This window comes from Macaca nemestrina, chromosome 1, assembly GCF_043159975.1.
Source record: "Macaca nemestrina isolate mMacNem1 chromosome 1, mMacNem.hap1, whole genome shotgun sequence".
Lineage (NCBI taxonomy): Eukaryota > Metazoa > Chordata > Mammalia > Primates > Cercopithecidae > Macaca > Macaca nemestrina.
Genome location: NC_092125.1, coordinates 229,956,232 through 229,977,338, shown reverse-complemented (window position 1 = coordinate 229,977,338; position 21,107 = coordinate 229,956,232). Strand labels below are relative to the sequence as shown.

General features: G+C 49.6%; 1 long non-coding RNA gene across 4 annotated transcripts; it reads right to left on the bottom strand.

The window, feature by feature from the left end:
* Window positions 1–220: 220 nt before the first annotated feature.
* LOC105496658 (uncharacterized) lies at window positions 221–14,910 on the bottom strand. Of its 4 annotated transcripts, none has more exons than XR_011606374.1 (5): window positions 14,375–14,910; window positions 10,276–10,368; window positions 6,195–9,583; window positions 3,542–3,639; window positions 221–3,455 (listed from the first exon to the last, which is right to left on the bottom strand). It is a non-coding gene; the product is annotated as an uncharacterized lncRNA (long non-coding RNA). The 4 variants fall into 4 exon arrangements; XR_011606373.1 differs by having other exon boundaries at window positions 3,542–6,265; window positions 7,346–9,583; XR_011606371.1 differs by having other exon boundaries at window positions 3,542–9,583.
* Between the last annotated feature and the right edge of the window lie 6,197 nt (window positions 14,911–21,107).

Sequence of the window (21,107 nt, the reverse complement as noted above, 5' to 3'; positions counted from 1 at the left end):
GGCTGCTTCTTGGTGTGAGAAGGGCTGACTGCCAAGCCAGGGGCTCCTTAGCCTCCCCTCCGCTCCCCTCCCCAACAGTCCTTCGTAAAGCCCAGTCTCCCGCTGCTGCCCCCACCCCGACCTGCCCTGCCTTTGAGAAGATGTCCTGTGGTCTAACAACGGGATCTTCTGAAAAGCCACGTCCATAGTTGAGCCTGAGTGCAAGGGAAGATCTGGTCCACAGAGCTCTCGGTGAGATTCTCCCCGCTCTCTGAGCCTGCTCGTGGGGGTCCACGGCTTCCAGGCACCATTTTCCTCTTTTGTTGTCAGGGTTCGGCTAATGAGCAGCCTACTTAGCCCATCTCTGCCCAGATGTGGCCTTCAGGCCTCCCTGAGATGGGGGCCGGGCCTCATGAATCACTCACAGCGACCCGGGGCGCCGAGTCTGTTCCTGCGGCTGAGAAAGGCCTGGGAGCTGCTGAAGAGGCATTCATCCTCATTTTATGTGGGGAAAACAGCGAGGGGAAAAGGCATGCTTGCAATTTAATGTAACTAAATGTCATTCCGCGCCCCCTGTATCGCCGCTCAATTGAAAGCCACGGGGATTAGGGCTGAGGGGTAAGACGGCGGTTGCATAACCTGATTCATAACCCTCAGCGCCTATTTATCATAAAATCATTTACGGCTCCATAAAACGTGTTAATTTGGGTGGCGGTGATGTATGTCTTTGATTTAGGAGCTGACATTTCTGCCCAGTGGCTGCTCAGCATGGGCTCTGCAGCCTGGAGAAGGGACGAGGAGAAGTAATCACACCGGGGCAGCGGGGCGGCAGGCTTGTGTATGGTGACATGTTTGGGCTGGCTGGTCTCTCCTCAGGGAAGCCTCCAGCCAGGAGGGAGGGAAGATGAGGTCTGGGGCAGGTCTGGGGCAGGTGGAGCCTGGTGGGGGGTGGATTAGAGGGACCGCTGTCTGAAGGCTGGGGGCTGTCCCAGAATTCTGCCGTTTGTTTAATAAATGCTTAGTGTGATTTCCCTCAGAGGAAAGTGGCTGCTTCATGGGGGTCTGTTACCCTGGGCGCATTATTTATTGAGCACCTACTGTGTCCAGGATTGTGCGATGTACCGGGGGAGGAAGTCGTGTGCAAGACAGATGAGGGTCCCGCCTGCAGAGTCCTCCCCCAGCCTTGTGCTCCGGCCTTGTGATTCCTGGACGTGTCAAGGGCAGATTTGAGGAGAAGGGCACAGGGGGCGTCTGCAGCCCCCGATCCCACCCTCTTGCCAATGTCCTTGGGTAACCAGCCTCCTAACTCTTAAGCAGGGGAGGCACCTGGCCAATAGCCACAGGACAGGCTTATGCATGGAGGAGTCGCCAGGGAGAATGGATGTGGAAGTAGAAGTTTGGGCATCCCAGGGTGGGCGGTGGTGCTGGAGCATCACAGCAGGGCCTTCCGTCTCCCACCAGCGGGAAAACACTCTCCGTAAATGAGCTCTGCTCCCCATCCCCAGAGCATCCTCCCGGCCCACTCCCTCCCTGGCTCTCCTTCCTGATCGTGGGCTTGTTTTTATGAATTTGAAAGGTAAAAAGCCAACACTCCACGGAACCTCATGTTTTCTCCACCCCCATAGTTTATTAAAAAAACGAAACACCCAGCAAATCATTTTTATGAGCAATTAAGTACCCTCTAGTGCATACATGGTGGGCTCAGCTGACAAATGATTGACGACCCAGGCTGGGGGCTGAGCTGGTCTCCCCCGGTTCTGCCCCCACCCCCACCTGATCCCTTACTGCTCCCCTTGGTGGCCGAGGTAAGTGTTTCCATTCGTCAGTCTCAGGAGGAACGATGGTTTATGTTCTGGGCATGAGTGCTTTTATTTGCCATTATTTTCTCCTCTCCGTGAGAACTGTTGGTTCATAACTTCTGTTATTGCAGAATATTATTTACAGATCTCAACGTAAGGGAAGCCAGCTGGGGGAATATTTGTTTGCACGGCTCCCCTTCCCCCAGACTCTCTCCCAAATCTCTAAATAAACTTTTCTATTGATTCTGGAGGGAAGCATCCATCAGGCGTTGTCGTGAGAGCAAGATGGAGAAGCTGATTTCATTCCCATTTTTGAAACATTTACTCCATTTCGAAGCCCTGAGGATGAAGCACTCTCATAGATGGCCCCAAACACTTTCAGGCAAGACCTACTTGAGATGACCAAGGAGCTTTCTCTCCAGACAGGTGACTCTAGAGCCTAATTCTTTGCTGCCCCAGTGGGTTTCCAGATTTGTCCAGAGATTGCGACATTATCCAAATGATGTTTATTTGATGGACTCCTTTGCAAAGTGCTGTCTGTCAAGGCCACGCAGAGATCACCCTTTTAAATACAGTATCAAAGCCGGTGTTCTGACAGCATTCTCCCTGATGTTTAAATGCATTTATACAAAGAGTCTTACAAGGGCCCAAATTTAAGTCATCCATGTGACAAATCATCTTTGCTTAAAAGAATAGAGATGGGCGACTGGGACTTATCCCTGAAAATCCAAGATCTGTGGCCACGGTAGTCCTATGACACTCTGGTTGTATGAAATCAACCACTAATAGGGAATTGTGGCTCCAAAGCCTGCTGACAAATGTTTCCTTTTTAATCTAAAATACTCCTTTGTAGCAACCACAAATAGTAACTGGAACCACCGATTGTGTCCTCAATGTGGAAAAGAGGGACTGGCAAGGCGTGGAAGCTCCCAGTTCATGAGCTCTGGCCCCAGAGTTTGCCTGTCCCTCCTCTGCCTTCTCATCTTCACCAAGATGGGATGCTGTGGGTAGGTGGCCACAGTGGACATCGTCCAGTTGGTCCCAACCAGTCAGTTCCTGTCTTGAATTCTATTTTGGGAAGTGAGATGAGGACACAGAAGGAGTTGCATCATGTTGTGACCAACTGAACAGCTGCTGAGGACTGCAGCGTGTCCTGGTCCACACCAAGAGATGCTCACGGAGAGTCTTCTCTGAGTCTCAGCATCCCCCAGGTATCAAGCATGGCCCCTGCCTTGCAGTCCCCAAGGACTCACTGGCCATTCCTTAAATGCTCATTGAAAGGATGGAAAATGAAGGCCGGGCGCGGTGGATGCCTGTAATCCCAGCACTTTGGGAGGCCGAGGCAGGCAGATCACGAGGTCAGGAGATTGAGACCATTCTGGTTAATACGGTGAAACCCCGTCTCTACTAAAAATACAAAAAATTAGCCAGGCGTGGTAGCGGGCGCCTGTAGTCACAGCTACTTGGCAGGCTGAGGCAGGAGAATGGCCTGAACCCGGGAGGCAGAGCTTGCAGTGAGCCGAGAAGCCGCCACTGCACTCCAGCCTGGGCGACAGAGCGAGACTCCATCTCAAAAAAAAAAAAAAAAAAAAAAAAAAAAGAAAGGATAGAAAATGAATAAATGGCTTCTTCATCCCCAAAGTATTAAGGTGGCTGCTCCCTTTCCGCATTTCCTTCCTAAAGACAGAGGTGGACAAAGACTCAGTTTCTCTGTCGGGGCTTTTATGTGGATCCATAGACATTTATTTGCAGTCACTACTTACAAACATCCAAGTGGGTGGGTGCTGTAGTCTGAAGACGTCCCTCAAAGTTCACGTGTTTGAAACTTGATCCCCAATGCAACAGCATTGAGAGGCGGGACCTTTAAGAGATGATTAGGCCATGAGGGCTCTCGCTTCATGAATGTATGAATACTCTTACCTCGAGAGTGGGTTCGTGATCATGGGTGCAGGTTAGCGATCATGGGAGTGGGTTAGTGATCATGGGAGTGGGTTAGTGATCATGGGAGTGGGTTAGTTAGCATGCGAATGGGTTAGATATCATGAGAGTGGGTTAGTTATCATGATAGTGGGTTAGTTATCATGGCAGTGGGTTAATGATCATGGGAGAGGGTTAATGATCATGGGAGTGGGTTAGTTATCATGGGAGTGAGTTAGTGATCATGGGAGTGGGTTAGTGATCATGGGTGCAGGTTAGTGATCATGGGAGTGGGGTGGGTTAGTCATCATGGGAGTGGGTTTGTGATCATGAGAGTGGGTTAATGATCATGGGAGTGGGTTAGTCATCATGGGAGTGGATTAGTTAGCATGAGAGTGGGTTAGCTATCATGGGAGTGGGTTAGTGATCATGGGAGTGGGTTAGTGATCATGGGAGTGGGTTAGTCATCATGGGAGTGGGTTACTTATCATGGGAGTGGGTTAGTGATCATGACAGTGGGTTACTTATCATGGGAGTGGGTTAGTGATCATGGGAATGGGTTAGTTATCATGAGAGTGGGTTAGTGATCATGGGTGCGGGTTAGTGATCATGGGAGTGGGTTAGTCATCATAGGAGTGGGTTAGTTAGCATGAGAGTGGGTTAGTGATCATAGGAGTGTATTCGTGATCATACGAGTGGGTTAATGATCATGGGAGTGGGTTAGTGATCATGGGAGTGGGTTAGTGATCATGGGAGTGGGTTAGTTATCATGGGAGTGGGTTAGTGATCATGAGAGCGGGTTAGTGATCATGAGAGTGGGTTAGTGATCATGGGAGTGGGTTAGTGATCATGGGAGTGGGTTAGTTATCATGGAAGTGGGTTAGTTAGCATGAGAGTGGGTTAGTTAGCATGAGAGTGGGTTAGCGATCATGGGTGCGGGTTAGTGATCATGGGAGTGGGTTAGTGATCATGGGAGTGGGTTAGTGATCATGGGAGTGGGTTAGTTATCCTGGAAGTGGGTTAGTTAGCATGAGAGTTGGTTAATGATCATGAGAGTGGGTTAATGATCATGGAAGTGGGTTAGTTAGCATGGGAGTGGGTTAGTTAGCATGAGAGTGGGTTAGTGATCATGGGTGCGGGTTAGCGATCATGGGAGTGGGTTAGTCATCATGCGAGTGGGTTAGTGATCATGCGAGTGGGTTAGTGATCATGACAGTGGGTTAGTGATCTTGCGAGTGGGTTAGTGATCATGCGAGTGGGTTAGTGATCATGGGAGTGGGTTAGTCATCATGTGAGTGGGTTAGTGATCATGACAGTGGGTTAGTGATCATGCGAGTGGGTTAGTGATCATGGGAGTGGGTTAGTGATCATGCGAGTGGGTTAGTGATCATGGGAGTGGGTTAGTGATCATGCGAGTGGGTTAGTGATCATGACAGTGGGTTAGTGATCATGCGAGTGGGTTAGTGATCATGGGAGTGAGTTAGTGATCATGAGACTGGGCTAGTCATCATGGGAGTGGGTTAGTCATCATGCGAGTGGGTTAATAATCATGGGAGTGGGTTAGTTATCATGAGAGTGGGTTAGTGATCATGGGAGTGGATTAGTGATCATGGGAGTGGGTTAGTTATCATAAGAGTGGGTTAGTCATCATGGGAGTGGGTTAGTGATCATGGGAGTGGGTTAGTGATCATGGGAGTGGGTTAGTTATCCTGGAAGTGGGTTAGTTAGCATGAGAGTTGGTTAATGATCATGAGAGTGGGTTAATGATCATGGAAGTGGGTTAGTTAGCATGGGAGTGGGTTAGTTAGCATGAGAGTGGGTTAGTGATCATGGGTGCGGGTTAGCGATCATGGGAGTGGGTTAGTCATCATGCGAGTGGGTTAGTGATCATGCGAGTGGGTTAGTGATCATGACAGTGGGTTAGTGATCATGCGAGTGGGTTAGTGATCATGCGAGTGGGTTAGTGATCATGACAGTGGGTTAGTGATCATGCGAGTGGGTTAGTGATCATGACAGTGGGTTAGTGATCATGGGAGTGGGTTAGTGATCATGCGAGTGGGTTAGTGATCATGACAGTGGGTTAGTGATCATGCGAGTGGGTTAGTGATCATGGGAGTGGGTTAGATATCATGAGAGTGGGTTAGTCATCATGGGAGTGGGTTAGTCATCATGCGAGTGGGTTAATAATCATGGGAGTGGGTTAGTTATTATGAGAGTGGGTTAGTGATCATGGGAGTGGATTAGTGATCATGGGAGTGGGTTAGTTATCATAAGAGTGGGTTAGTCATCATGGGAGTGGGCTAGTTATCATGGGTGTGGGTTCGTGATCATGGGTGTGGGTTGGTTATCATGCGAGTGGGTTAGTTATCATGGGAGTGGGTTAGTTATCATGGGAGTGGGTTAGTTATCATGAGGGTGGGTTAATTTTCAAGGGAATGAACTCCCAGTGAAAAGATGAGTTTGATCTCCTTCCCTCCTCTCCGTCTCTTGCCCTCCTACCTTTCTCCATGGGATGACACAGCAAGAAGGCCCTCATCAGATGGGGGCACCGTGGCCTTGGACTTCCCAGCCTCAAGAGTTGTAAGAAATAAATCTCCGTTATTTATAAATTACCCAGTCTCAGGTATTCTGTTATGGCAGCGCAGCATGGACTAAGCCGTGGGAGATAACTTACTCCAGTTTAAGAGTTCCCTGGAGCATGCACTGTGCAGTGGGCGTGCGGCCGTCATGGCGCATGTGATGTTTGTTCAGTGTAAGCAGCATGTTTTGGTTAGGGAGCTGCTGTGCGCTGTCTTCTCATCTTGGGGCTAATCGTAGTTGGAATTTGAGGCTTTCTTTCTGTCTGCTCACCTTTAACTTTTATTTCACTGCTTGGTTTTGGGGTCCCAGGAAGCAGCCTGAATAATTTGTATAACCCAAATAATTTGGACTCCAGGAAGTCCCTAACAATTCTTATTGGTGTTTTTGCTATTGTTATAAGCAGAGCCTGGCGATTGAGTGAACAACAATGGCCTAAATCAAGCCCTAGCTTGGGTCTCAAAGTTCAGGGCACGTGTCCAGCAAAGCAGGCTGTGTTGAGGGTTGCTGTGATGCCCCCAAGGGTCTGGTGGTAGCTGAGGAGAAGTTGTGGAGCACACAGCATTCTATCTTGCAGAAACCCAAAGAACCAGAGAGGCCCCAGCTCCCAGAGACCCCTGCCTCTCCTCTGCCTGACTTCCTTGCCTCTTTGCCTGGGCCTGAGCTTCCTTCCCCAGCCCCTCCCTTGCATGGAGTCTGCTCCCACTTCCTCCAGAAGCCCTCCCTACATCTGCCAGGCCTGGGTGGGGTCTGGCCTCTGATCTCTTCTATATTATTGCTGACCCCAGCTCCTTTGCCCAGGCCCTGTGACTTGCCATAACCTGCCTCCTCCTGTTCCTCTCATTATTACCTGCCTGCTGGCCCTTCTGCACCCCTTCTCTGCCCCACTATTCCCGCTGGCTGCACACCCAGCCCGCTTGCACCAGCACTTCCCGGAGCTCTCGGCCAGGATCTCCTGGGCCCGGCCTGACCTCTGACTCAGCCTCTGGGGCTGGCCCAGGACTGGCTCCCTTGACCCAGCTCATTCCCCACCGATGTTCCCTGAGTCCCAGGGTCCTGTTTCTGGTTCTTACCTCCAAGCCACACCCCACCTTTGTGCTGAACTAGAAACAGTGAAGATTCCCAGAATCTCGGACAGCTCTGCCCCGCTTGCCCTGGAGAACTGAAGGCGGAGGAGTGGGACCGCCTTGTTTTCCACGCTGAGCCTTCCCTCTCATCACGGAGCTCTCAGAATTTTCTGTACTCTGAGAGTCCCACAGGACTGACTCTGGACAGCGATGTCGGAGTGTGGGAGTTCTGCCTGCAAGAAGCTCTGCAGAGAGATAATGAACCAAACTCTGGTTTGAATAATAAAATAACGCTTAGCGAGAGCAAACCAGCTGCTGCCGAAGTGCCAGCGAATATGTACACACGCAAGTTTAGCACAAATGCTGAAAAATACCCTCTTCTCCCAATTCGAGACGGCATGTGCCCTGAATGGGACACTGAACCCAGTCCCTCTTTTCAGCCCCTCGCCACCCTGCTGGAGCCCCTGGGGAAGGAAAGCGTTTTTCTTCCCAAGTTCCTATCCTGTGACCTGCTCCCTCTGTTTCCCAGCTTGGTCCTCTCAGCATTCAGCAGATACGGTTGTGCAGGACCTCAGAGGGGAAGCTCAGGAGCCAGCCAGGAGCTCCAGGACCTGCTCCAGAAGGTTCCGCCTGGGCCCTCCTGCTCCCACCGGTGTCTCTGCTTTGCTGAAGCACTGAGGGGTAGGCTGCTGCTGCTTGGACTCCGCCGCTGTGCTCAGGGCTTGGAAATGAGGGAAGACCCTGCTCCCAAAGAGGAAAGCAGATGTCCATTGTTTGGAGCTTGCGCAGGAGCTGGCCACCATCGCTTGCCTCAAAGGCAGGCAGGGGAGTGGGAAACTTCAAGGTGGAGATGGGGAGGTTCCAGGTGAGCCCCCACAGAGGCTGTTTCCCTGGGGAGCTGGAGGCAGCTGACCAGAAGCAGGCGTCCTGTGACAGGATTGGGGAGGGGGCATGTTTAGAGTTGGAATATGAATTGGAAGTGGGGACAAAAATTAGAGAAGTCATCAGTTGCTAATCAAGGCCTGGCCACCCGGGGCTGGCTGTGACAGGGGTTATTGTTTGGTGTCCTGGGCTGTTTGAGGGATGGTGATCTGACGTTTGCAAGTCTGACTCATGGCAACAGGCTGGCCCCTGGGCGGGGTCTGTAGGGAAGGGGCGGTCTCCTGGGCTGGGTCTGCAGGGAAGGGGCGGTCTCCTGGGCTGGGTGGGGTGGTCTCCTGGGCGGGGTCTGTAGGGAAGGGGTGGTATAGGGAAGGGGTGGTTTCCTGGGCTGGGTCTATAGGGAAGGAGTGGCTTCCTGCGCTGGTGCTGCAGGTCATGGGTCAGAGCTGTCTTTCCACGTATGGTTTGCCCACCGTCTGTTTGTATATTCAGCCTCCAGTTCCTGAATCCCTGAGCCTGAGTTTTACCCACTAGTGGAGACGGCAGAGGATGTGAGCGCTCTTCAGACCCCAATACCTGCACATCTGACTCCCTAGGCTGTCCCTGACTGAGAGCCCAGCCCGAGACTTCCACGCTCAGACGTGGGAGCTGTGCACAGAGTGGATGCCTCGACTTCACCCTCTCTCCTGCAAAGCCTGGCAAATCCCACACTATGGTGGCCCAAGAACACAGCAGATGCATCCTTCTCACATTCACAAGGCTTCACTGAGACACTGAGCTCAGAGTCAAAGGAAGGAAACAAACTTTGTGAAAAGCAGAATGTTGAAGCCCCTCCCTGGAGCTGGGAGGGCAGGAACTGTCATTGCCATGTGTACAGCCAGGAGCACAGGTTTTCTGCAACATCCTCGCTCTGATAGAACCTAAGGGGTATATCTGAGGCCCAGGATATTAGCAAATCAAATATATTCTGAGCAGCATTTCTGCCAATAATGGGATGACAGGATGAGTCACCCTTTTATTGAATCTGTGGTTCATACAGGAGAGGCAGGTGGTACTTTCCTCCCTATTTTCCCTCCCCCTGCTTCCCTTTCCCTCAGTTTCTCAGTGTTCCTTGGCCAGGGTGTAGCTTTAGCCCTAAGTGTCCACTTAATTTCCTTTCTACTCCCCATTCCTCCAAGCCTGGCTGCTATCTTCTTGGCTCAAATCTGGCTTGGGGGCCGGTTTCAAGCAGAGAAAAATGCAGTTCAGAGGTGGACAGTGCATCAGGTTGCCCTGGACCCAGTTAGTGACTCACCTGGGACCCTTTAAACTCACCTCTGGGGCTGACTATGAGGCCCCCTGCAGGCTTTTCAGGAGCTCTTTCTGTTGTTCAAAGAAATGGATGAATGAATGGAAGACCAAGGCCAAAGGCCAAAAGAGAGACAAGGGGACAAGGGGGCCGTGGACAGGGAGGCGGGGTTGGGGCCGGGGCCACTTCTCTCCTGGCTCTCCCTGCTGGCAGACAGCCTGAACCCGACAGCCCTGCGGGTGGGCATGTGAGGCTGGGTGGGAGCCTCTTTTTCCCTTTGTGTGTGTGTGAGGGGTCCCTTTCAATCCATAACTCCTTGGTTTGGCTTATGGTTTCTATGGCTTTTTTTTTTTTTTTTTTCGTAAGATGCCCTGGCCTCCACCAAACTCCATGCCATGCTCCTCTCTGCCACTCCCACTTGAGAGATTCAGAAAATTCCATTCTTTGAAGCAGACCGAAGTTTATATTTGGGAGGAACTTTCCGTCAGTGCCTTGACGGCACTGACACTCATATTCGTCGTGAAATGTAACTTTCTCCTGGGATTTCCCCCCGGAGGACTCCCACGGTCTCCTTCCACTCCAGAGGTCAGGAATTAGACTGGTCAACAATTAATGCAGTCAGAGAAGAACAATGTAAGGGAACCCAGGCCTTAGGGGAGGTGAGAATGGGAGCGGAGCCTACGGGCCCAGCCCATGTGGGGTGATGGAGAAGGCTCACCCTACACCACGGCGCACCAAGAACAAAGCAGGCTCAGCCTTCGCTCACCGAACGCACGATGACGAGTTCCCTCGGGTCACACACGGGACTAGGTTTCCAGCATTAACCTGATGGGCACTTCCTTCCACTTCCCTCGAGACCCTGCAGAAACGAAGATCGTTGCTTGCTTTACCTTCTGGCTCTATACCTGGGTCCCCGAGCTGCATGGGGCCTTGGGAGCCATCCCCTCCTGCCACCCCAGGTTTGGGAGAGCCCCTGGATCTGAGCCCCCCAATCCAAGCCCATGACAAGGCCAGTCTCCCCATTGCAGGCAAAAGTCCATCCACGTCACGGAATGGGTTGGAGGGATTCTGTTTGTGGGCAATGAGGTTTGGGTGGGAGATGCAGGGAAGACGTAAAACAGAGAGAAAGAGTCCCATAGGAGGCCACAACACACAGGACAGTACTGTGCCCTGTCCTAGATAGGGCTCCTTGGAGTGCAGCATGGCTCCCTCAGCTGAGGAACCTTTGGGATCTCCGCTCCTCCTCTTCCTAGATTCCGAGATGCTAGAGCTGGGAGATGGGGCAGGGGCCCTCCTGTTCTTTCTGAGCCAGGGACAGGATGATGCAGGCACCGTGCGATGGCCCATGACTTTCCAAGGGCTGCCCTTCTTGCCACACTTCCCACCCAGCCTTGAACCCTGTAGGGCCTGGGGTCAGGATGTGTGAGAAGCTGGGGCGGCGGGGGGGGGATGTTCCCCTTGCCATGGCCCCCGGCCACCCCAGTGGGGTTTGATCCTCGGCTGAGTCCTCCCCTGTGACCTTAAGAGTCGTGGGCTGCCCAGTTCTTGGTCTGTGCTTTCCTAACTGGGTTCCACCTCTGCTGGGGCTCACAACTGCCAGTAATGGTTTCCCCAAGACCCCCAGCTACCTTTTTTCTAGGTTTCTCTTTAGGGAAGGAATCTTCTCTTCCAGGGAGACAGGACCCCAAAGCCTGGGCAGAGGATGGGACCCCACACTCTCAGTGGGCAGCTCAATGTTCCCTTTGGAGAAAGCTGTCTTGGAGAAGAGGGCTGCTGGCAGCCTGGGAGTTGGGAGGTTGGGAGAAGGAGGCCTATGCCTGCTCTGGGCCCCACCCCCTCCCAGCCTGATCTCCGGTCTGTGCTCTGTCACATCCCTGGATATGACGACCTCCTGGGCGTATCATCTGGGCCTGGCTTCTATTGGCTGTGGCATGGGGTGAAAGCTGTCATTGTTACTCTATTTCACAGAGTCCTTATCCCCAGTTAAAGAGTCTTCAGGGTCAGATGCTTAATGTGATTATTCTGAAACACCAAGTCAATGACTTATCTTATGAAAACCTTTGATACCCACAGGTTACTGGAAAAACAAGCAAAATCCTTCTCTCACTCTCTATTAGACCTAAGATGCATTGGTGCTGTTTTCACAGTTCATGGTTCAGGGAAATTTACATTTGATTCCTTTTAGAGAATATAAAGGTAGCTCTTACATAAGAAGGAGTAGGGCTAAAAGAGATGTTGGTATAATTTAAACATTTAAAACTGCAATTTGAAGACTTTAAATACTTTGGATCTATGGCATCTAACTGCTGACTCCTAGGTCAGTGAATGGTGCTGGGCAGAAATTTGGGGAGCGAGATAGCAGAATGTACCAACAGAAGGGTCCACTGGTGAGCTGGCACGTCATACTTCACACATAAATAGATTGTGTGAGCCATTTCTCTTCTCTAGTGTCTGCAGTTACAAAAGAAGATGCATCATCCACTCAGGATTTGGTATCAACAATATAATAAACCTCATCTTTTATGTAGACATTTCCTACATAAAATAAACCTCTTTCTACTGAACATAGGTCAGGCAATTCATGGCCACTGGCTTTGTTATCCTTTTTGTGTAACTCACTGTGTTGAGAGAGAAGCATTGGCAGCCAGTCTGTCCTTGGAATTGAGTTTACTTAGTGTGAGCCACCTGGTCTCCTCTCCTTGGGATGCCAAGAGGAGACTGCAGCCTAACACTCTGGCCTCTGCCCTTGGGCACCCAGGAGAAGAGGGGGCCTGTTGGTCTGTACAACATGGAGAAAGTGTGCAGAGCTGATCGATGGAGCAGCTGCCTAGGTCTGAATCCCAGTCAGACCCGTGCCAGGTAGGCAGCCTTGAGCAAACATAAGCTCCAATGTTCTCATTTGCAATAATTGTCCCTATGTCATAGGACTGCTGTTGGGGTAAAACGAATGAATATGTACAAAGCATTGAAAACAGTGTGAACACTTAGTAAATGCCTCACGAATGTTGGCTGGCTGCTGTCATTACATGATCATCATGATCATCATTACCACCACCACCACCATCACCATTATCATCAACACCATCCTTACTTTCATCACTGGGATCATCATCATGATTACCACCATCACGGTTACCATCATCATCATCATCACCGTCATCATTACATCATCATCACCATCACCACCACCACCACCACCACCACCACCGTCCTTACTATCATCGCTGTGATCACCATCATCATTATTACCACCATCACCATCACCATCATCACCACCATCATCGTCACCATCACCACCACCACCACCATCACTATTATCATCAACACCATCTTTACTGTCAACACTGTGATCACCATCATCATTACCACCATCACCATCACCATCATTACATTATCACCACCACCACCACCACCAGCAGCAGCATCCTTACTATCATCACTGTGATCACCATCATCATTACAATCATCACCATCATCACCATCATCATTACCACCATCACCATCATCACCATCATTACCACCATCACCATCATCACCATCATCATCATTACCATCATCACCACCATTCTTACCATCATCACTGTGATCACCATCATCACCAATACCATCATTACCGTTATCATCACCATCATTACCATCTCCATCACCACCATCATTACCATCTCCGTCATCACCATCATCACCATCACCACCACCATCATCATCATAATCATCATCATTATCACCATCACTATCATCATCATGACTCTTATGGTGGATCCCTTGACTCGGTAGTAGGCACAGAGAGGTTTAAGGAGCTATGACTAACAGAAATGAAAGACAAAGTGGTTGTGCTGGAAATAATAAAGGAAGTATTAGTACTCTTATTGGGTGCTACTACTGTTGCTATTTTATAAATAGTAAAGAAGCTGAGGCAGAGAGAGGCTGTGAAAGCTGCCCAGCATCACACAGAGGAGTCGGTATTTAAACTGGGAAGTCTCGATTAAACTCTTAACCCTGGAAATGTTGAAATCCTGAAAGGAAGATGGCTTTGTAGGGTGACTACAGAGCCCTCGAACACTAGTGAGATGCTTTGAGTAGGTGACTCAAAGTCATTTGAGCACGGAAAGTCTATGATTTTATGAACACTATGAAATCATAAGTCTATGATTTTATTCAGGAAAGTGAAATAGAGTAAGTTGAATCAAATATTTTGAAACAAAGGCTGGGATGCTCCAGGGGAGAGATTGGACTATTAAAAAATAGTAAATGGGATTTAATTTTCAACATTGACATGCTGTCTGTGGCTGGGCCAGGCCCCGCCCACCTGAGCTGCCCGTAGAGCTGTTCCCAGAGTGCACAGATGACTGACTGCCTGAATCACATTTCTAATTCTTGTCTAACTGTTTCTCATTTGATTCTTCTCTTATTGGAGTTTTGAGAGATACGACGAGCCAAAGCTCCCTTTAGGGCAGCAAACCCCAGGAAAAAGATAAAGCAATTCTCAGCCTGGATGCAAGATAAATCCTCTGTCCCCCTCATTATAAAATACCTATTATGTCCCTTTATCTCCAAGTGAGCAGCATTATTTCAATTTAGCAGTGTGTGAGAAATGTACCACGATATAATAAAAGGACCAAGGATGCACTATTTAATGTCAGAATGACAGATGCCTCAATTAGGCAGACAGGACTATTTCTCCCCAAAATAGATAAAGATGAAATTTTTATAAGATTGTGCTGTTTGTGTTTATGGTACAGTACTGTTACAAGCTTTCATTACAATATACATTAAAACAAAAACTCTTATTTCAGTGGAAACCGACCATCTTGCTAATAATTTTGCAACTCAGAACTGCCGTTTATCAAAGCCCTCGGTCCTCTCACCTGGGAGGAGAAGTCTTCACAGACCTGAGGCATCATCAGGTAACAAATCTCACTCCGACATTCAGAAATCCTTTTCCAAGAGAGAGAGAAAGGCATGTTTCGAAGTTATTGTTTGGTTGAAGCTTGTGGATATATTTTTGACATGTGAACTTTTCTTTTCTCCTTGGTCTTGATCTCAAGTCACCGGACACGGGGTACTCAATGGGTGATTGCAAAGGCTGGGTGGGGGCCGGGGCACTGGTTTAGGTTCTGCCACTTTTCTGTCTCTCACCCTCGGCAGGTGCAATCTCTGCAGCTCCATTCATCACCAGGCCTGCCCCTCTGGAGCCTCTTGGCCATCTGAGTCTGTAGCTCAAATATTTCAATGTTTCTTTAGCATCTTCTAACCCACCGTGGAGGATTTTCTCAGTCGATCCTTATCCCTAGGAAAGAGACGTTGTTACCATTCACAGCCATGTATTCAGTTTCTAAAGCTTTATTTCCAGTCACTCCTCTGCTTTCCATTTTAGGGTTTTATATTCTCCAATCGCCATGAGAACACATCATTTTTTTATAAATGGGAAAATGCATCAGCTCTGTAAAAACATTTGGAATTACATAACCAAATGTCTGGTTCCAGGAAAATGATGGGCCAAGGCAGCATGGTGTGTCCCCTCCTAAAAATGCACAGAAATAACAGGTGAACTATAACCCTTCAACAGATACACAGTGTCCAGTATATGAATGCATGCCTGCACACACACACACACACACACACACACACACACACACACACACACACATTCGGAATGGCCCTGGGCTAGAAATTAACAAGGAACAGGAAACGCTTGAGCTGTAGGTGCCGTAAGTGGAGTGGTGAGACTGGAAGGGAGGCCTGGAAGCTGGGTTTCTGGGTTGTGATGTTCATTAAGGGACTGGTATGAGACCTTGGGCCCTGCTGAGGCAGGTTGACTGAAAAATGGAAATTCCTGTTTCCCCTATGAATCAGAAGATCAAATTTATACTGCCAACATGATTCTTCATGTTAAAAAACTTACAAATGAATCTACCACAGAAATGATATATTCCATGGGAATCTTATGAGCCCTGAATTCTGTAAGTTTTCCTCTAGAATTTGTCTTTGTTTTCATTATGGTGCATCTTCTTCTGTCATGATCGGAGGGGTATCAGTCACTTGGGACCAGTTTCTTAGCTTGGGATTTACTGGCTTCCCCCAAGAGTCCTCCCTTGAACACCAGCATAAACTCAGCTTCCAGTGAGTGCAGAGGCTGTCTCTGATTTCTACCCGGGGTTTCTGCGCCCAGCACAGGGCCTGATACCTGGCACTGTCCCTGGTGTTTTTTGGTGGCTGCTGAGTGAGAATGTGGAGGAATCACCATGGTTCCCTGTGTGTGCCCCTCAGTTTCACTTCTGGGACACTATCCCCCGGTTTGAACAGAAACTTAGGTTGAATGAATTAAAATAACTCGAGGAAGGAAATGTAGTGGAGAACAGCTTTCATCCAGTTAAAAATTTTAAAAACATGAATAGCTGTTTGAAGACATTTTTCCTTCCATGCCTTGAGCCTGCCTCTTTCTCCTCTGCGAGTAGGCTGTGTCCTGACATGGAAGGCGGGGCTGATGCTTTTAAACAAAGGACTTTTAATAAAGCAGATTCATCATTCCGAGGGCTTCTGTTCCAACTGTCAGACCCACCGTCGAGAGAGGGAGAGATGGAGCGGGGCTTCTACAGCACTGGTTTCACAGGAGATACAAAGAGATAATTAGAACCATGCGTAAGAAGGTAATAGAGCGAGACACCCAGACGAGGTGGGGGAGAGAGGAGTGGTGAGAGATGGGTAGATTTAGCCCTCAAAGTCACTGGGCCATGAAGGGGGAACAGGCGCTGCGGGTCTCCACCTGCCCTTGCCTTGCTGGCTGCACCTCCCTTTGCTGCATCTGCAGCCAGGGAAGACGGGGTGGGCAGGAGCCACTGTGGAATCTCTACCCCCACCCCATTTTCTCCCTAAAAAGTGGTTTATTTGGCCGGCACAGTGGCTTATGCCTGTAATCCCAGCACTTTGGGAGGCCGAGGTGGGCGGATCGCCTGAGGTCAGGAGTTTGAGACCAGCCTGGCCAACATGGTGAAACTCTGTCTGTACTAAAAATACAAAAATTAGCCATGTGTGGTGGTGGGTACCTGTAGTCCCAGCTACTTGGGAGGCTGAGGCAGGAGAATCGCTTGAACCCGGGAGGCAGAGGTTGCAGTGAGCAGAGATCATGTCACTGTACTCCAGCCTGGGTGACAGAGCGAAACTCCATCTCAAAAAAAAAAAAAAAAAAAGTGGTTTATTGTACTGGGTAGCTTTTCCCTTCTCTCTGCTTGATATTAGGTGCCAGACACAGTGCAATGTTGCAATGTTCCTCATTCCACACAAACTTGTCCCGTGTATAGAAGAAGAAAACACAGATGCCCACAGAGGCCCAGCAACTTGCCCCACGCCTCACAGCTACCAAATGGCAGGGTGGGACGGGGAGCTGGCTCCAGCCCACTGAGAAGACAGTCACTTGCTCAGGGCCTTTAAATGAACCTAAAGGTCCCATCTTTTGCTCTTCTTCTTATTTTCTATACCCAAGGAGTTGCTTGGCTGGGCACCAACTCCAAATTAAGGCCGGGGCATTCCAGAGAGAGAGAGATAAGTGGAAGCCCATCCGTCAGGGGGAGAGTGCACCCTCCTCAGTAGGATCCGTCAGAGGGAGAGTGCAGCCTCCTCAGTAGGATCCGTCAGGGGGAGAGTGCACCCTCCTCAGTAGGATCTGCCAGGTGGAGAGTGCGCCCTCCTCAGCAGGAGAGAGGTCTGTGCTCAGCTATGATCTGCCAACAGGGTGGGTGTTTCACAGCAGAACCCGCTCCGAGACCCAGCTGTGCATGGCGGGGACGGCTCTGCCCTCTGCCCTGGAACCGTCCTGTCACCCATGAAAGAATCCCAGCCTTGATGTGGGACAGTTCTGCAGCCTCCATCAAGGTGGCAAATAGAGCCCTAAACCATCTCGCTTTATCTGGGACTGAGGGGGTTCCTGGGATGCAGGACTTTTTGTGTTAAAACTGGGAAAATGGGGCTGGGCCCACCCTTCCCCTTTTTCCCTGTTGCCAGAGCTCATGGTCCTTATGAACTGCAATGGTCAGGTGCTGACAGAGCCTGGGCCAGCTAAGCAGGTCCTGAGTTAAACACCCGCTCACGGAATTGACCTCTCTCATATGGACTTCCGCCAACCATAGATGTGGTTTGACGTTTTCTCCTTGAACTCCATTAGGCCCCAGTTTTCACATGACCCTGGAGCACAGAGCCGAGGGGGAGGGATGCCACACACACTCAAGGACTCGGTCAGCGACTTGGTCCTGGACGGCAGAGGCTGTGGGACTGTGGGAGGGGTTGGGGTGGAGTCCTTGCCACATCCTCACAGCTCCCCCAGGGGTGCTCCTGAGCCTGGTGCTCGGACACCTGTGGCAGAGGGGTGGAGGGCTCTGAAGGTTACACATGTCACACTCAGTACCATGGGCAAGCCACAGTCCTGAACCGCTGGCCCACTGAGCTGAACCTGCAGCCTGGCAAGCAGCGGCGGTCGCAGGGCTGACTTTCAGAACCTGAAACCTTTGTTAGGGCCCCCGATTCCAGGCACCAGGCGGGCCTCCTGAGCCATCTGAGGCCTCACAGGACTGTCCGGAGGGTCCCAAAGTTCTCTGGGACCTGGGTTCACCACTACCATCCTACCACCCAGACATCATGGAATAGCTCTTTGTTGCAGCAGTTACTGAAACTGCAATCTGCCCTGCAAATATGGTTGTTTAGGCTTGTTTAATTTAGCTATGTTTGCCTACGAATCAGCTCTAACGGTATTCTATTTAATTTCCCTCTCCCAAATAGCATGATGCTTAATGTAAACCAATTACTACAATTTTGCTTTCTAAGAAATCAGGAAATGTAATCAAGGAGATGCAATTTGTTTGCTTTTCATGAAATACTAGGGTGCAGTAGCAACAGGAGTGGCGGGAGGTGGCCTTTGGAGGGATCAGAACATGCGTGTGTAAGCGTGTGTGTGCGAGATGTGAGTGCAGCCATGTGTGTGCATGCATCTGCACGCATCTCTCCATGTGTGCCTCTCTGTGTCTGTGTGTGAGATGTGTGCATTTATCCTGAAAGCTGCACACAGGCCTGAGCCATGAGAAAGCCCAGTCCGCTTACACAAATCCTGAAGTATTAAGAGTTTCACAAAAGGCTGACGGGACAGACCTTCATTCCCAGACAGGCAGGGCTGACCTGGGCGAGGGAAGATTTGCTTCTGGGCAATTGACTGCCCATAAAGGTTGATTGGGCATAAGAAGAGGTATTTTATTTTGAATCTCTTTTTCATTGTAAATGATAATTAGGCTCCTGGGAGAGAGGTGAGTGATCTAACACGGAACAGTGTCCAGGGGGCAGCAGGAGCACGAGAAAAGCCTGGAGAGTGGGGGAGGAGGCTCCCTCCTGGAGGGCCACTGGGTCAGAGCTGCCCGAACACCCTCTGGTCCCAGCATCAGGGCGGGGCGACGTCAGGCTGAGTGAGACAGGCTCTTTCCAGCAGATAGCCCCCTCGGCGCCCCCAGACTCCTGGCTTCGACTGCTGGTTCGCTGGTCTCTCTCCAGGATGGGCAGGGATAAGACCTGGGAGGGGTTTGGGGACTGTGTCCTCCTGCTGGAATCCTTGCTCTTAGGCCTGAGGGTTGTGGCTGGTCAGCAGTTCTCACCATCGTCCTCCAGCCTTGGACTCTGACCAGGGAGTGAATTATCTGATTTCTTTCCTTTCCTTGGAAATCTCCCATAACCTACATATCAAAGAGGTCTCCTTCTTCCAGGCTGCAAAAATGGGAGCTCAGAGACTGGCCCAGAGGAGGTGGCAAGAGGCGACGGGCCCTCCCCTGGGGGCTCTCCAGGGTCTGCACCACACCAGGTGTCTGGTACTCTCCAAGCACGAAGCCTCATCTATGAAAATCTCTCTTGTCAGTCCCCAGGAAGCTGAGGCAGGTCTTCAACTTTTTTCTCTTTAACTCTTTTTTTTAAAAGTAAAAAATTTTACTTTAAAAAGTAAAATTTATATAGCATACAATTCGCCATTTTATTACAATTTTAAAATGTATTTTTAATGGACAAATAAAAATCGTTCATACAATGTACAACATGATGTTTTGATATGTGTGTATATTGTGGAATGGCTAAATCAAGCAGCTTAACACGTGTGTTACCAACCGACCACGTTAAAGTGGACAACTCAGAGGCATTTGGTGCATTCTTGAGGTTGTGCAGCCATCAGCTCTCTTTAGTTTCCAACCTTCTCATCGCCTCAGAAGAGACCCCAGATCGATTCACTCTTTAACTCTTTAAGGCCTGGATTCTTTCCTTTAAAAGCTGATGTGAGGCTGGGTACAGTGGCTCACGCCTCTAATCCCAGCACTTTGGGAGGCCAAACTGGGCGGATCATGAGGTCAGGAGATCGAGACCATCCTGGCTAACATGGTGAAACTCCATCTCTACTAAAAATACAAAAAATTAGCCAGGCACGGTGGCACGTGCCTGTAGTCCCAGCTACTTGGGAGGCTGAGGTGGGATAATTGCTTGAACCCAGGAGGTGGAGGTTGTAGTGAGCTGAGATTTTGCCACTGCACTCCAGCCTGGGTGACAGAGCAAGACTCCATCTCAAATAAATAAATAAATACATACATACATACATACATACATACATACATACATACATACATAAAAATAAAAAAATAAAAAAGAGAAAAAGCTGAGAGGAATGAGTGTTGCCTGCAATTTCCTTTATTATTTTCATCATAAATGCCTTTGCACATGGCCCGATGGGTCTCACTCCACTTTCCAGTGGTGCCATCTTAGAACCTCACACCCAGCCTCCAATTTCTTTTCTTTTCCTCTTTCTTTCTTTCTTTTTTCTTTCTTTCTTTCTTTCTTTCTTCTTCTTTCTTTCTTTCTTTCTTTCTTTCTTTCTTTCTTCTTTCTTTCTTTCTTTTCTTTCTTTCTTCTTTTCTCTCTCATCTCTTTCTTTCTTTCTTTCTTTTCCTTCCTTCCTTCCTTCCCTTCCTTCTTCCTTCCTTCCTTCCTTCCTTCCATTCCTTCCTTCCTTCCTTCCCTTCCTTCCCTTCCTTCCTCCCTTCCTCCTTCCTCCCTTCCTCTCTTCCTCTCTTTCTCTCTTCCTCTCTTTCTTTCCCTTCCTTCCTTCCCTCCCTCCCTCCTTCCCTCCTCCTTTCCTTCCTTCCCTTCCTTCCTTCCTTCCTTCCTTCCTTCCTTCCTTCCTTCCTTCCTTCTTCCTTTCTTTCTTTCTTATCTTTCTTTCTTTCTTCTTTCTTTCTTTCTTTCTTTCTTTCTTTCTTTCTTTCTTTCTTCTTTCTTCTTTCTTTCCTTCCTTCCTTCCTTCCTCCCTCCCTCCCTCCCTCCCTTCCCTCCCTCCCTCCCTCCTCCCATCCCTCCCTCCCTCTCTCTCTTTCTTTCTTTCTTTCTTTCTTTCCCTTCCTTCCTTCCCTCCCTCCTCCCTCCTTCCTTCCCTCCCTCCCTTCCTTCCCTTCCTTCCCTTTCTTCTCTTTCTTTCTTTCTTTCTTTCTTTCTCCTTCTCTTTCTTTCTTTCTTTCTTTCTTTCTTTCTTTCTTTCTTTCCCTTCCTTCCTTCCTTCCTTCCTTCCTTCCTTCCTTCCTTCCTTCCTTCCCA